Consider the following 15406-nt stretch of genomic DNA (forward strand, 5'->3'; position numbering starts at 1 on the left):
ATCACATTTATTTTGATGCGACGTTTCTCATGGGATTTAATAAGCGACAACATTTTGACCCCAATCCGAGAGGATTCTGGGATGTTTGTGGTTTTTTGGTAATAACTCTGGAAGGAAACGTCGCAGACCCATCAATGTGGTACTCGTACTGCTCGCCTCGTCGAGAGGCATCCAAAGATATGAGTGGTTTAGCTATGGGATATGAAATGGACGGTGGACCAATAAAACAACATGGATTATGGATTGAATGCTTTTTGCTATTCACAAAATTAAACAAAAGCAGTCATGCAAATATCTGAATTAACACAGCACAGCAAAATCAGTTGCACCATTCAATTCCGCTCGTCCAGACGGGGAGAATTCAATCACATTCATTCGATGCGACGTTTCTTATGGGATTTAATAAGCGACAACATTTTGACCCCAAACCGAGAGAATTCCGGAATGTTTGTGTTTTTTTGGTAATAACTCAGGAAGGAAACGTCGCAGACCCATGAAGGTGGTACTCGTACTGCTCGCCTCGTCGAGAGGAATCCAAAGATATGAGTGGTTAAGCTATAGGATATGAAATGGACGAGGGACCAATAAAACAACATGTATTAAGGGGTTGAATGCTTTTTGCTATTCACAAAATAAAACAAAAGCAGGCAGGCAAATATCAGATTTAACACAGCACAGCAAAATCAGTTGCACCATTCAATTCCACTCGTCCAGACGGGGAGCATTCAATCACATTTATACGATGCGACGTTTCTTATGGGATTTAATAAGCGACAACATTTTGACCCCAAAACGAGAGGATTCTGGGATGTTTGTGGTTTTTTGGTAATAACTCCTGAAGGAAACGTCGCAGACCCATGAAGGTGGTACACGTACTGCTCGCCTCGTCGAGAGGAATCCAAAGATATGAGTGGTTAAGCTATGGGATATGAAATGGACCAGCGACCAATAAAATACATGTATTATGGGTTGAATGCTTTTTGCTATTCACAAAATAAAACAAAAGCAGGCAGGCAAATATCAGATTTAACACAGCACAGCAAAATCAGTTGCACCATTCAATTCCACTCGTCCAGACGGGGAGCATCCAATCACATTTATTCGATGCGACGTTTCTTATGGGATTTAATAAGCGACAACATTTTGACCCCAAACCGAGAGGATTCTGGGATGTTTGTGGCTTTTTGGTAATAACTCTGGAAGGAAACGTTGCAGACCCATCAATGTGGTAATCGTACTGCTCGCCTCGTCGAGAGGCATCCAAAGATATAAGTGGTTTAGCTATGGGATATGAAATGGACGGGGGACCAATAAAACAACATGGATTATGGATTGAATGCTTTTTGCTATTCACAAAATTAAACAAAAGCAGTCATGCAAATATCTGAATTAACACAGCACAGCAAAATCAGTTGCACCATTCAATTCCGCTCGTCCAGACGGGGAGAATTCAATCACATTCATTCGATGCGACGTTTCTTATGGGATTTAATAAGCGACAACATTTTGACCACAAACCGAGAGAATTCCGGAATGTTTGTGTTTTTTTGGTAATAACTCAGGAAGGAAACGTCGCAGACCCATGAAGGTGGTACTCGTACTGCTCGCCTCGTCGAGAGGAATCCAAAGATATAAGTGGTTAAGCTATGGCATATGAAATGGACGAGCGACCAATAAAACAACATGTATTAAGGGGTTGAATGCTTTTTGCTATTCACAAAATAAAACAAAAGCAGGCAGGCAAATATCAGATTTAACACAGCACAGCAAAATCAGTTGCACCATTCAATTCCACTCGTCCAGACGGGGAGCATTCAATCACATTTATTCGATGCGACGTTTCTTATGGGATTTAATAAGCGACAACATTTTGACCCCAAACCGAGAGGATTCTGGGATGTTTGTGGCTTTTTGGTAATAACTCTGGAAGGAAACGTCGCAGACCCATGAAGGTGGTACTCGTACTGCTCGCCTCGTCGAGAGGAATCCAAAGATATGAGTGGTTAAGCTATAGGATATGAAATGGACGAGGGACCAATAAAACAACATGAATTATGGATTGAATGCTTTTTGCTATTCACAAAATAAAACAAAAGCAGTCATGCAAATATCTGATTTAACACAGCACAGCAAGATCAGTTGCATCATTCAATTCTGCTCGTCCAGTCGGGGAGCATTCAATCACATTTATTTTGATGCGACGTTTCTCATGGGATTTAATAAGCGACAACATTTTGACCCCAAACCGAGAGGATTCTGGGATGTTTGTGGTTTTTTGGTAATAACTCTGGAAGGAAACGTCGCAGACCCATCAATGTGGTACTCGTACTGCTCGCCTCGTCGAGAGGCATCCAAAGATATGAGTGGTTTAGCTATGGGATATGAAATGGACGGTGGACCAATAAAACAACATGGATTATGGATTGAATGCTTTTTGCTATTCACAAAATTAAACAAAAGCAGTCATGCAAATATCTGAATTAACACAGCACAGCAAAATCAGTTGCACCATTCAATTCCGCTCGTCCAGACGGGGAGAATTCAATCACATTCATTCGATGCGACGTTTCTTATGGGATTTAATAAGCGACAACATTTTGACCCCAAACCGAGAGAATTCCGGAATGTTTGTGTTTTTTTGGTAATAACTCAGGAAGGAAACGTCGCAGACCCATGAAGGTGGTACTCGTACTGCTCGCCTCGTCGAGAGGAATCCAAAGATATGAGTGGTTAAGCTATAGGATATGAAATGGACGAGGGACCAATAAAACAACATGTATTAAGGGGTTGAATGCTTTTTGCTATTCACAAAATAAAACAAAAGCAGGCAGGCAAATATCAGATTTAACACAGCACAGCAAAATCAGTTGCACCATTCAATTCCACTCGTCCAGACGGGGAGCATTCAATCACATTTATTCGATGCGACGTTTCTTATGGGATTTAATAAGCGACAACATTTTTACCCCAAACCGAGAGGATTCTGGGATGTTTGTGGTTTTTTGGTAATAACTCTGGAAGGAAACGTCGCAGACCCATCAATGTGGTACTCGTACTGCTCGCCTCGTCGAGAGGCATCCAAAGATATGAGTGGTTTAGCTATGGGATATGAAATGGACGGGGGACCAATAAAACAACATGGATTATGGATTGAATGCTTTTTGCTATTCACAAAATTAAACAAAAGCAGTCATGCAAATATCTGAATTAAAACAGCACATCAAAATCAGTTGCACCATTCAATTCCGCTCGTCCAGACGGGGAGAATTCAATCACATTCATTCGATGCGACGTTTCTTATGGGATTTAATAAGCGACAACATTTTGACCCCAAACCGAGAGAATTCCGGAATGTTTGTGTTTTTTGGGTAATAACTCAGGAAGGAAACGTCGCAGACACATGAAGGTGGTACTCTTACTGCTCGCCTCGTCGAGAGGAATCCAAAGATATAAGTGGTTAAGCTATGGCATATGAAATGGACGAGCGACCAATAAAAAACCTGTATTATGGGTTTAATGCTTTTTGCTATTCACAAAATTAAACAAACGCAGTCATGCAAATATCTGATTTAACACAGCACAGCAAAATCAGTTGCACCATTCAATTCTGCTCGTCCAGACGGGAAGCATTCAATCACATTTATTCGATGCGATGTTTCCCATGGGATTTAATAAGCGACAACATTTTGACTCCAAACCGAGAGGATTCTGGGATGTTTGTGGCTTTTTGGTAATAACTCTGGAAGGAAACGTCGCAGACCCATGAAGGTGGTACTCGTACTGCTCACCTCGTCGAGAGGAATCCAAAGATATGAGTGGTTAAGCTATAGGATATGAAATGGACGAGGGACCATTAAAACAACATGAATTATGGATTGAATGCTTTTTGCTATTCACAAAATAAAACAATAGCAGTCATGCAAATATCTGATTTAACACAGCACAGCAAAATCAGTTGCACAATTCAATTACGCTCGTCCAGACAGCGAGAATTCAATCACATTCATTCGATGCGACGTTTCTTATGGGATTTAATAAGCGACAACATTTTGACCCCAAACCGAGAGAATTCCGGAATGTTTGTGTTTTTTTGGTAATAACTCTAGAAGGAAACGTCGCAGCCCCATCAAGCTGGTACTCGTACTGCTCGCCACTTCGAGAGGAATCCAAAGATATGAGTGGTTAAGCTATGGGATATGAAATGGACGAGGGACCAATAAAACAACATGAATTATGGATTGAATGCTTTTTGCTATTCACAAAATTAAACAAAAGCAGTCATGCAAATATCTGATTTAACACAGCACAGCAAAATCAGTTGCATCATTCAATTCTGCTCGTCCAGTCGGGGAGCATTCAATCACATTTATTTTGATGCGACGTTTCTCATGGGATTTAATAAGCGACAACATTTTGACCCCAAACCGAGAGGATTCTGGGATGTTTGTGGCTTTTTGGTAATAACTCTGGAAGGAAACGTCGCAGACCCATGACGGTGGTACTCTTAATGCTCGCCTCGTCGAGAGGAATCCAAAGATATGAGTGGTTAAGCTATAGGATATGAAATGGACGAGGGACCAATAAAACAACATGAATTATGGATTGAATGCTTTTTGCTATTCACAAAATAAAACAAAAGCAGTCATGCAAATATCTGATTTAACACAGCACAGCAAAATCAGTTGCATCATTCAATTCTGCTCGTCCAGTCGGGGAGCATTCAATTACATTTATTTTGATGCGACGTTTCTCATGGGATTTAATAAGCGACAACATTTTGACCCCAAACCGAGAGGATTCTGGGATGTTTGTGGTTTTTTGGTAATAACTCTGGAAGGAAACGTCGCAGACCCATCAATGTGGTACTCGTACTGCTCGCCTCGTCGAGAGGCATCCAAAGATATGAGTGGTTTAGCTATGGGATATGAAATGGACGGGGGACCAATAAAACAACATGGATTATGGATTGAATGCTTTTTGCTATTCACAAAATTAAACAAAAGCAGTCATGCAAATATCTGAATTAACACAGCACAGCAAAATCAGTTGCACCATTCAATTCCGCTCGTCCAGACGGGGAGAATTCAATCACATTCATTCGATGCGACGTTTCTTATGGGATTTAATAAGCGACAACATTTTGACCCCAAACCGAGAGAATTCCGGAATGTTTGTGTTTTTTTGGTAATAACTCAGGAACGAAACGTTGCAGACCCATGAAGGTGGTACTCGTACTGCTCGCCTCGTCGAGAGGAATCCAAAGATATAAGTGGTTAAGCTATGGCGTATGAAATGGACGAGCGACCAATAAAACAACCTGTATTATGGGTTTAATGCTTTTTGCTATTCACAAAATTAAACAAACGCAGTCATGCAAATATCTGATTTAACACAGCACAGCAAAATCAGTTGCACCATTCAATTCTGCTCGTCCAGACGGGGAGCATTCAATCACATTTATTCGATGCGATGTTTCCCATGGGATTTAATAAGCGACAACATTTTGACTCCAAACCGAGAGGATTCTAGGATGTTTGTGGCTTTTTGGTAATAACTCTGGAAGGAAACGTCGCAGACCCATGAAGGTGGTACTCGTACTGCTCACCTCGTCGAGAGGAATCCAAAGATATGAGTGGTTAAGCTATAGGATATGAAATGGACGAGGGACCATTAAAACAACATGAATTATGGATTGAATGCTTTTTGCTATTCACAAAATAAAACAATAGCAGTCATGCAAATATCTGATTTAACACAGCACAGCAAAATCAGTTGCACAATTCAATTACGCTCGTCCAGACAGCGAGAATTCAATCACATTCATTCGATGCGACGTTTCTTATGGGATTTAATAAGCGACAACATTTTGACCCCAAACCGAGAGAATTCCGGAATGTTTGTGTTTTTTTGGTAATAACTCTAGAAGGAAACGTCGCAGCCCCATCAAGCTGGTACTCGTACTGCTCGCCACTTCGAGAGGAATCCAAAGATATGAGTGGTTAAGCTATGGGATATGAAATGGACGAGGGACCAATAAAACAACATGAATTATGGATTGAATGCTTTTTTCTATTCACAAAATTAAACAAAAGCAGTCATGCAAATATCTGATTTAACACAGCACAGCAAAATCAGTTGCATCATTCAATTCTGCTCGTCCAGTCGGGGAGCATTCAATCACATTTATTTTGATGCGACGTTTCTCATGGGATTTAATAAGCGACAACATTTTGACCCCAAACCGAGAGGATTCTGGGATGTTTGTGGCTTTTTGGTAATAACTCTGGAAGGAAACGTCGCAGACCCATGAAGGTGGTACTCTTAATGCTCGCCTCGTCGAGAGGAATCCAAAGATATGAGTGGTTAAGCTATAGGATATGAAATGGACGAGGGACCAATAAAACAACATGAATTATGGATTGAATGCTTTTTGCTATTCACAAAATAAAACAAAAGCAGTCATGCAAATATCTGATTTAACACAGCACAGCAAAATCAGTTGCATCATTCAATTCTGCTCGTCCAGTCGGGGAGCATTCAATTACATTTATTTTGATGCGACGTTTCTCATGGGATTTAATAAGCGACAACATTTTGACCCCAAACCGAGAGGATTCTGGGATGTTTGTGGTTTTTTGGTAATAACTCTGGAAGGAAACGTCGCAGACCCATCAATGTGGTACTCGTACTGCTCGCCTCGTCGAGAGGCATCCAAAGATATGAGTGGTTTAGCTATGGGATATGAAATGGACGGGGGACCAATAAAACAACATGGATTATGGATTGAATGCTTTTTGCTATTCACAAAATTAAACAAAAGCAGTCATGCAAATATCTGAATTAACACAGCACAGCAAAATCAGTTGCACCATTCAATTCCGCTCGTCCAGACGGGGAGAATTCAATCACATTCATTCGATGCGACGTTTCTTATGGGATTTAATAAGCGACAACATTTTGACCCCAAACCGAGAGAATTCCGGAATGTTTGTGTTTTTTTGGTAATAACTCAGGAACGAAACGTTGCAGACCCATGAAGGTGGTACTCGTACTGCTCGCCTCGTCGAGAGGAATCCAAAGATATAAGTGGTTAAGCTATGGCGTATGAAATGGACGAGCGACCAATAAAACAACCTGTATTATGGGTTTAATGCTTTTTGCTATTCACAAAATTAAACAAACGCAGTCATGCAAATATCTGATTTAACACAGCACAGCAAAATCAGTTGCACCATTCAATTCTGCTCGTCCAGACGGGGAGCATTCAATCACATTTATTCGATGCGATGTTTCCCATGGGATTTAATAAGCGACAACATTTTGACTCCAAACCGAGAGGATTCTAGGATGTTTGTGGCTTTTTGGTAATAACTCTGGAAGGAAACGTCGCAGACCCATGAAGGTGGTACTCGTACTGCTCACCTCGTCGAGAGGAATCCAAAGATATGAGTGGTTAAGCTATAGGATATGAAATGGACGAGGGACCATTAAAACAACATGAATTATGGATTGAATGCTTTTTGCTATTCACAAAATAAAACAATAGCAGTCATGCAAATATCTGATTTAACACAGCACAGCAAAATCAGTTGCACAATTCAATTACGCTCGTCCAGACAGCGAGAATTCAATCACATTCATTCGATGCGACGTTTCTTATGGGATTTAATAAGCGACAACATTTTGACCCCAAACCGAGAGAATTCCGGAATGTTTGTGTTTTTTTGGTAATAACTCTAGAAGGAAACGTCGCAGCCCCATCAAGCTGGTACTCGTACTGCTCGCCACTTCGAGAGGAATCCAAAGATATGAGTGGTTAAGCTATGGGATATGAAATGGACGAGGGACCAATAAAACAACATGAATTATGGATTGAATGCTTTTTTCTATTCACAAAATTAAACAAAAGCAGTCATGCAAATATCTGATTTAACACAGCACAGCAAAATCAGTTGCATCATTCAATTCTGCTCGTCCAGTCGGGGAGCATTCAATCACATTTATTTTGATGCGACGTTTCTCATGGGATTTAATAAGCGACAACATTTTGACCCCAAACCGAGAGGATTCTGGGATGTTTGTGGTTTTTTGGTAATAACTCTGGAAGGAAACGTCGCAGACCCATCAATGTGGTACTCGTACTGCTCGCCTCGTCGAGAGGCATCCAAAGATATGAGTGGTTCAGCTATGGGATATGAAATGGACGGGGGACCAATAAAACAACATGGATTATGGATTGAATGCTTTTTGCTATTCACAAAATTAAACAAAAGCAGTCATGCAAATATCTGAATTAACACAGCACAGCAAAATCAGTTGCACCATTCAATTCCGCTCGTCCAGACGGGGAGAATTCAATCACATTCATTCGATGCGACGTTTCTTATGGGATTTAATAAGCGACAACATTTTGACCCCAAACCGAGAGAATTCCGGAATGTTTGTGTTTTTTTGGTAATAACTCAGGAAGGAAACGTTGCAGACCCATGAAGGTGGTACTCGTACTGCTCGCCTCGTCGAGAGGAATCCAAAGATATAAGTGGTTAAGCTATGGCGTATGAAATGGACGAGCGACCAATAAAACAACATGTATTAAGGGGTTGAATGCTTTTTGCTATTCACAAAATAAAACAAAAGCAGGCAGGCAAATATCAGATTTAACACAGCACAGCAAAATCAGTTGCACCATTCAATTCCACTCGTCCAGACGGGGAGCATTCAATCACATTTATTCGATGCGACGTTTCTTATGGGATTTAATAAGCGACAACATTTTGACCCCAAACCGAGAGGATTCTGGGATATTTGTGGTTTTTTGGTAATAACTCTGGAAGGAAACGTCGCAGACCCATCAATGTGGTACTCGTACTGCTCGCCCCGTCGAGAGGCATCCAAAGATATGAGTGGTTTAGCTATGGGATATGAAATGGACGAGCGACCAATAAAACAACATGTATTAAGGGGTTGAATGCTTTTTGCTATTCACAAAATAAAACAAAAGCAGGCAGGCAAATATCAGATTTAACACAGCACAGCAAAATCAGTTGCATCATTCAATTCTGCTCGTCCAGTCGGGGAGCATTCAATCACATTTATTTTGATGCGACGTTTCTCATGGGATTTAATAAGCGACAACATTTTGACCCCAAACCGAGAGGATTCTGGGATGTTTGTGGTTTTTTGGTAATAACTCTGGAAGGAAACGTCGCAGACCCATCAATGTGGTACTCGTACTGCTCGCCTCGTCGAGAGGCATCCAAAGATATGAGTGGTTCAGCTATGGGATATGAAATGGACGGGGGACCAATAAAACAACATGGATTATGGATTGAATGCTTTTTGCTATTCACAAAATTAAACAAAAGCAGTCATGCAAATATCTGAATTAACACAGCACAGCAAAATCAGTTGCACCATTCAATTCCGCTCGTCCAGACGGGGAGAATTCAATCACATTCATTCGATGCGACGTTTCTTATGGGATTTAATAAGCGACAACATTTTGACCCCAAACCGAGAGAATTCCGGAATGTTTGTGTTTTTTTGGTAATAACTCAGGAAGGAAACGTTGCAGACCCATGAAGGTGGTACTCGTACTGCTCGCCTCGTCGAGAGGAATCCAAAGATATAAGTGGTTAAGCTATGGCGTATGAAATGGACGAGCGACCAATAAAACAACATGTATTAAGGGGTTGAATGCTTTTTGCTATTCACAAAATAAAACAAAAGCAGGCAGGCAAATATCAGATTTAACACAGCACAGCAAAATCAGTTGCACCATTCAATTCCACTCGTCCAGACGGGGAGCATTCAATCACATTTATTCGATGCGACGTTTCTTATGGGATTTAATAAGCGACAACATTTTGACCCCAAACCGAGAGGATTCTGGGATATTTGTGGTTTTTTGGTAATAACTCTGGAAGGAAACGTCGCAGACCCATCAATGTGGTACTCGTACTGCTCGCCCCGTCGAGAGGCATCCAAAGATATGAGTGGTTTAGCTATGGGATATGAAATGGACGAGCGACCAATAAAACAACATGTATTAAGGGGTTGAATGCTTTTTGCTATTCACAAAATAAAACAAAAGCAGGCAGGCAAATATCAGATTTAACACAGCACAGCAAAATCAGTTGCACCATTCAATTCCACTCGTCCAGACGGGGAGCATTCAATCACATTTATTCGATGCGACGTTTCTTATGGGATTTAATAAGCGACAACATTTTGACCCCAAAACGAGAGGATTCTGGGATGTTTGTGGTTTTTTGGTAATAATTCTGGAAGGAAACGTCGCAGACCCATGAAGGTGGTACACGTACTGCTCGCCTCGTCGAGAGGAATCCAAAGATATGAGTGGTTAAGCTATGGGATATGAAATGGACGAGCGACCAATAAAAAACATGTATTATGGGTTTAATGCTTTTTGCTATTCACAAAATTAAACAAACGCAGTCATGCAAATATCTGATTTAACACAGCACAGCAAAATCAGTTGCACCATTCAATTCTGCTCGTCAAGACGGGGAGAATGCAATCACATTCATTCGATGCGACGTTTCTTATGGGATTTAATAAGCGACAACATTTTGACCCCAAACCGAGAGGATTCTGGGATGTTTGTGGCTTTTTGGTAATAACTCTGGAAGGAAACGTTGCAGACCCATCAATGTGGTACTCGTACTGCTCGCCTCGTCGAGTGGCATCCAAAGATATAAGTGGTTAAGCTATGGCATATGAAATGGACGAGCGACCAATAAAACAACCTGTATTATGGGTTTAATGCTTTTTGCTATTCACAAAATTAAACAAACGCAGTCATGCAAATATCTGATTTAACACAGCACAGCAAAATCAGTTGCACCATTCAATTCTGCTCGTCCAGACGGGGAGCATTCAATCACATTTATTCGATGCGATGTTTCCCATGGGATTTAATAAGCGACAACATTTTGACTCCAAACCGAGAGGATTCTGGGATGTTTGTGGCTTTTTGGTAATAACTCTGGAAGGAAACGTCGCAGACCCATGAAGGTGGTACTCGTACTGCTCACCTCGTCGAGAGGAATCCAAAGATATGAGTGGTTAAGCTATAGGATATGAAATGGACGAGGGACCATTAAAACAACATGAATTATGGATTGAATGCTTTTTGCTATTCACAAAATAAAACAATAGCAGTCATGCAAATATCTGATTTAACACAGCACAGCAAAATCAGTTGCACAATTCAATTACGCTCGTCCAGACAGCGAGAATTCAATCACATTCATTCGATGCGACGTTTCTTATGGGATTTAATAAGCGACAACATTTTGACCCCAAACCGAGAGAATTCCGGAATGTTTGTGTTTTTTTGGTAATAACTCTAGAAGGAAACGTCGCAGCCCCATCAAGCTGGTACTCGTACTGCTCGCCACTTCGAGAGGAATCCAAAGATATGAGTGGTTAAGCTATGGGATATGAAATGGACGAGGGACCAATAAAACAACATGAATTATGGATTGAATGCTTTTTTCTATTCACAAAATTAAACAAAAGCAGTCATGCAAATATCTGATTTAACACAGCACAGCAAAATCAGTTGCATCATTCAATTCTGCTCGTCCAGTCGGGGAGCATTCAATCACATTTATTTTGATGCGACGTTTCTCATGGGATTTAATAAGCGACAACATTTTGACCCCAAACCGAGAGGATTCTGGGATGTTTGTGGCTTTTTGGTAATAACTCTGGAAGGAAACGTCGCAGACCCATGAAGGTGGTACTCTTACTGCTCGCCTCGTCGAGAGGAATCCAAAGATATGAGTGGTTAAGCTATAGGATATGAAATGGACGAGGGACCAATAAAACAACATGAATTATGGATTGAATGCTTTTTGCTATTCACAAAATAAAACAAAAGCAGTCATGCAAATATCTGATTTAACACAGCACAGCAAAATCAGTTGCATCATTCAATTCTGCTCGTCCAGTCGGGGAGCATTCAATTACATTTATTTTGATGCGACGTTTCTCATGGGATTTAATAAGCGACAACATTTTGACCCCAAACCGAGAGGATTCTGGGATGTTTGTGGTTTTTTGGTAATAACTCTGGAAGGAAACGTCGCAGACCCATCAATGTGGTACTCGTACTGCTCGCCTCGTCGAGAGGCATCCAAAGATATGAGTGGTTCAGCTATGGGATATGAAATGGACGGGGGACCAATAAAACAACATGGATTATGGATTGAATGCTTTTTGCTATTCACAAAATTAAACAAAAGCAGTCATGCAAATATCTGAATTAACACAGCACAGCAAAATCAGTTGCACCATTCAATTCCGCTCGTCCAGACGGGGAGAATTCAATCACATTCATTCGATGCGACGTTTCTTATGGGATTTAATAAGCGACAACATTTTGACCCCAAACCGAGAGAATTCCGGAATGTTTGTGTTTTTTTGGTAATAACTCAGGAACGAAACGTTGCAGACCCATGAAGGTGGTACTCGTACTGCTCGCCTCGTCGAGAGGAATCCAAAGATATAAGTGGTTAAGCTATGGCGTATGAAATGGACGAGCGACCAATAAAACAACATGTATTAAGGGGTTGAATGCTTTTTGCTATTCACAAAATAAAACAAAAGCAGGCAGGCAAATATCAGATTTAACACAGCACAGCAAAATCAGTTGCACCATTCAATTCCACTCGTCCAGACGGGGAGCATTCAATCACATTTATTCGATGCGACGTTTCTTATGGGATTTAATAAGCGACAACATTTTGACCCCAAACCGAGAGGATTCTGGGATATTTGTGGTTTTTTGGTAATAACTCTGGAAGGAAACGTCGCAGACCCATCAATGTGGTACTCGTACTGCTCGCCCCGTCGAGAGGCATCCAAAGATATGAGTGGTTTAGCTATGGGATATGAAATGGACGAGCGACCAATAAAACAACATGTATTAAGGGGTTGAATGCTTTTTGCTATTCACAAAATAAAACAAAAGCAGGCAGGCAAATATCAGATTTAACACAGCACAGCAAAATCAGTTGCACCATTCAATTCCACTCGTCCAGACGGGGAGCATTCAATCACATTTATTCGATGCGACGTTTCTTATGGGATTTAATAAGCGACAACATTTTGACCCCAAAACGAGAGGATTCTGGGATGTTTGTGGTTTTTTGGTAATAATTCTGGAAGGAAACGTCGCAGACCCATGAAGGTGGTACACGTACTGCTCGCCTCGTCGAGAGGAATCCAAAGATATGAGTGGTTAAGCTATGGGATATGAAATGGACGAGCGACCAATAAAAAACATGTATTATGGGTTTAATGCTTTTTGCTATTCACAAAATTAAACAAACGCAGTCATGCAAATATCTGATTTAACACAGCACAGCAAAATCAGTTGCACCATTCAATTCTGCTCGTCCAGACGGGGAGAATGCAATCACATTCATTCGATGCGACGTTTCTTATGGGATTTAATAAGCGACAACATTTTGACCCCAAACCGAGAGGATTCTGGGATGTTTGTGGCTTTTTGGTAATAACTCTGGAAGGAAACGTTGCAGACCCATCAATGTGGTACTCGTACTGCTCGCCTCGTCGAGTGGCATCCAAAGATATAAGTGGTTAAGCTATGGCATATGAAATGGACGAGCGACCAATAAAACAACATGTATTAAGGGGTTGAATGCTTTTTGCTATTCACAAAATAAAACAAAAGCAGGCAGGCAAATATCAGATTTAACACAGCACAGCAAAATCAGTTGCACCATTCAATTCCACTCGTCCAGACGGGGAGCATCCAATCACATTTATTCGATGCGACGTTTCTTATGGGATTTAATAAGCGACAACATTTTGACCCCAAACCGAGAGGATTCTGGGATGTTTGTGGCTTTTTGGTAATAACTCTGGAAGGAAACGTCGCAGACCCATGAAGGTGGTACTCGTACTGCTCGCCTCGTCGAGAGGAATCCAAAGATATGAGTGGTTAAGCTATAGGATATGAAATGGACGAGGGACCAATAAAACAACATGAATTATGGATTGAATGCTTTTTGCTATTCACAAAATAAAACAAAAGCAGTCATGCAAATATCTGATTTAACACAGCACAGCAAAATCAGTTGCATCATTCAATTCTGCTCGTCCAGTCGGGGAGCATTCAATTACATTTATTTTGATGCGACGTTTCTCATGGGATTTAATAAGCGACAACATTTTGACCCCAAACCGAGAGGATTCTGGGATGTTTGTGGTTTTTTGGTAATAACTCTGGAAGGAAACGTCGCAGACCCATCAATGTGGTACTCGTACTGCTCGGCTCGTCGAGAGGCATCCAAAGATATGAGTGGTTCAGCTATGGGATATGAAATGGACGGGGGACCAATAAAACAACATGGATTATGGATTGAATGCTTTTTGCTATTCACAAAATTAAACAAAAGCAGTCATGCAAATATCTGAATTAACACAGCACAGCAAAATCAGTTGCACCATTCAATTCCGCTCGTCCAGACGGGGAGAATTCAATCACATTCATTCGATGCGACGTTTCTTATGGGATTTAATAAGCGACAACATTTTGACCCCAAACCGAGAGAATTCCGGAATGTTTGTGTTTTTTTGGTAATAACTCAGGAACGAAACGTTGCAGACCCATGAAGGTGGTACTCGTACTGCTCGCCTCGTCGAGAGGAATCCAAAGATATAAGTGGTTAAGCTATGGCGTATGAAATGGACGAGCGACCAATAAAACAACATGTATTAAGGGGTTGAATGCTTTTTGCTATTCACAAAATAAAACAAAAGCAGGCAGGCAAATATCAGATTTAACACAGCACAGCAAAATCAGTTGCACCATTCAATTCCACTCGTCCAGACGGGGAGCATTCAATCACATTTATTCGATGCGACGTTTCTTATGGGATTTAATAAGCGACAACATTTTGACCCCAAACCGAGAGGATTCTGGGATATTTGTGGTTTTTTGGTAATAACTCTGGAAGGAAACGTCGCAGACCCATCAATGTGGTACTCGTACTGCTCGCCCCGTCGAGAGGCATCCAAAGATATGAGTGGTTTAGCTATGGGATATGAAATGGACGAGCGACCAATAAAACAACATGTATTAAGGGGTTGAATGCTTTTTGCTATTCACAAAATAAAACAAAAGCAGGCAGGCAAATATCAGATTTAACACAGCACAGCAAAATCAGTTGCACCATTCAATTCCACTCGTCCAGACGGGGAGCATTCAATCACATTTATTCGATGCGACGTTTCTTATGGGATTTAATAAGCGACAACATTTTGACCCCAAAACGAGAGGATTCTGGGATGTTTGTGGTTTTTTGGTAATAATTCTGGAAGGAAACGTCGCAGACCCATGAAGGTGGTA

This window comes from Petromyzon marinus, chromosome 47 (assembly GCF_048934315.1).
Source record: "Petromyzon marinus isolate PM22_M1 ecotype Great Lakes invasive population chromosome 47, UKy_Petmar_22M1.pri1.0, whole genome shotgun sequence".
Taxonomy (NCBI): domain Eukaryota; kingdom Metazoa; phylum Chordata; class Hyperoartia; order Petromyzontiformes; family Petromyzontidae; genus Petromyzon; species Petromyzon marinus.